We start from the raw sequence: 2855 nt of genomic DNA on the forward strand, positions 1-2855 counted from the left end.
CCCAGAATGCACCTCATCATGTTATATGAGAGAAGCCCAGTGTGTACAGAGCAGGAATGGTTAACTACTATGAAAAAACCGAGCTAACATGAAAGACTGCTGGGAAAATTAAGGAAAATGTGTGACCCTGGACCACAAAACCTTCTTAAGTCTTAAGTAGCACGGGTATGGCTCAAATTTATCAATTTTTCTTCTATGCCAAAAATCATTATGATATTAAATAAAGATCATGTTCCATGATATTTATAAGTTCCCACCATAAATATATCAAAACTTAATTTTTTGATTAGGAATATGCATAGCTAAACTTCATTTGGACAACTTTATAGGCATTTTTCAATATTTTTGCACTCTCTGATTTGTCTATCCTAACAAACCATACATCAATGGAAAACTTATTTGCTTTAAGCTAATAAATGCCCCTTATGAGTGGTTTTGTGGTCCAGGGTCACATATAAGGAACTGTGAGTTTCATTTGTGACTCATTTTGGGTTCTAATAAAGAATCCATATGTGTGGCACTTCTCTTAGTTTACCAGACATGGGCTAAAAGTTTAATAGGCACTACCCGCATCTGACCATGACTTGACAGTCAACATTCCTGTGTGTGTAAAAACACTGAGCGTAGAGCTGAGCCATTAGTGCATGACCTGACGGCTCAGTTCAATATGTGTGAAAAGAAGGAAAAACAGCTCAATCAGGCGTCCATCACCATCTGCAAACATGACCCAGATAAGAGGATGGCTATCGACCCACTGGCTGACCCTGACAGCGTTTATCAGGGTGCGGGAGCTACCGTGGGAGCCAGAGAGCGTCCCCATGACCCCCGGAGAAGAGAAGCGGAGCACAGCCTCCGTTGTCCTTAACCTGGCTAGCATGTCACCTAGCTGTCCCTGTTTGATAGATGGTTTCCTCACCTCCCCGTCAGCCCACCACACCGCCCGATGAAATTCAAGTGCTGCCTGTAAAAAAGACCCCAGAGTGTCCCGGGGTCAGTAGGTCAGAAAGTTCCCCACGACCGCCGGCTCCTTCGGAAGCGCAGAACAGGCCTGAAACTGCCATCCTGACACGTACACCAGCCTCGGTGCATGCGCCTCACCTCGTAATCCATTCACTTACAAACATGAGCGGCCTGATAGCATCTGTCAGATACCAGCATACACGCTATAAACAATCCCTCGAGCATGGCCTCGCTCATTCATTCAGCTCCAGCCTGCAGCTCGGCTGGAATAGTTTGTATCTCAAGTAGACGGAGGTTATGTTAGATACTTTATCTCAGCAGGCCTGAGCTCAACAATAATCACAAACCACACCTGAATGGAGTGAAACCACCTTTCTAATCTATGGTAGAGAATGCAACGATGAGTCAGAGCACTCTTACAAAATGCCATGAAATATTGCATGCGCTATGAGATAATCTGCTGGTTGTATAACTGTGACACAATCGCTCATAACCTTGCAATTGAACCTACCTGGACCATAAACAACTTTTGGCCTCAAGAGGTTCTTCCTCGGACAATGGGTAAAAACCACAGGTGCACATTTGGCATCTAAAGATCCATGAAGAACATCCGTGGAGCCACAAAATCCCTTTACAGTGGAAAAAGGTAAGAACAAAGGCGATGGCCTAGTGGTTACCGCACTGACATATAGTCCAACTGCACCTCCAGCCAACCTGGGTTCGAATCTCGCCCTAGGGTCCTTTGCCGATCTTGCTCCACTGAACAATTTCCTGTCATCTAAAAGCACACCAAAAAGTGGTCCTGTTCACTGGAAGGTTCTTTGGGGAACCTCAAATGGATCTTCTATGGACATTTCCACAAAAACCTCTTTTAGAACATTTAGTTCCAAAAGAACTTTTAGTAACGGATAGATATGTGAGAATTGATTCCAAAACATTTGTAATCTTCTTTGACTGGACAAGCAGATAAAAGAAGATACAAAGAAACACTATCACTCTTGCAATCCTGCTGTTGTTCTGAATATGTGACCATGGACCATAAAACTAGTTATAAGGGTCAGCTTTTTGAAATTGAGATTTATACATCATTTGAAAGCTGATCAAATATGCATTTTGTTGATGTATGGTTTGTTCGGACAGGACAATATTTTTAACAGATTTTTAAAAATCTGGAACTGAATGTTTTTATTTTGTACAAAATTGCACACTTGTGTCCAAACACTTGCTTATCAATCTTCATTAAGCTATATTATCACCAAATATTGGATTCAATTTTTGTCAACATGTTTTCTTTCATTTAGGATTTGTTTTGTGTTTCTATTTGCATCCGAGTAATTCTGAGGGTGAAAAAAAAAAAACATTTTTTTTTTGAGACAATTACCTTTAAAGCTGTCCTTAGCAATGTATATTACTAATCAAAAATTATGTTCATGTTACTAATCAAAAATGTACAAAATATCTTAATGGAATGTGATCTTTACTAAATATCTAAATATAAAAATCAATCATATGACCCATACTATGTATTTTTGGCTATTGCTACAAATATATCTGTGCTACTTAAGACTGATTTTGTGGTTCAGGGTCACATATAATCATGGCTGATTGCTTGTGGCCAGGGCTGCAGAAAAAGTGGGGACAACTGGTTACCAGGCATTGGGGGGGACTGGATTGTGGATGGAGGGCCCAAAAAGTGAACATGATTTCAACTGATGGGGGCTCCCCCAGGGAAGCCATCGTACCAGGTGGAGTATGATGAAGGATTTGTACCATGCTTATATGACTCTACTTACGGCCTCATGCCTATTATCCAATCGCGGATGTGCTCTCAATAGTTGCGGAGAGTGCCCGGACTCCTAGCGGCACCAAACGGAAGTGCCATCTTTGCAGATTTA

The sequence above is a fragment of the Garra rufa genome, chromosome 1 (genome assembly GCF_049309525.1).
Source record: "Garra rufa chromosome 1, GarRuf1.0, whole genome shotgun sequence".
Classification (NCBI taxonomy): Eukaryota; Metazoa; Chordata; class Actinopteri; order Cypriniformes; family Cyprinidae; genus Garra; species Garra rufa.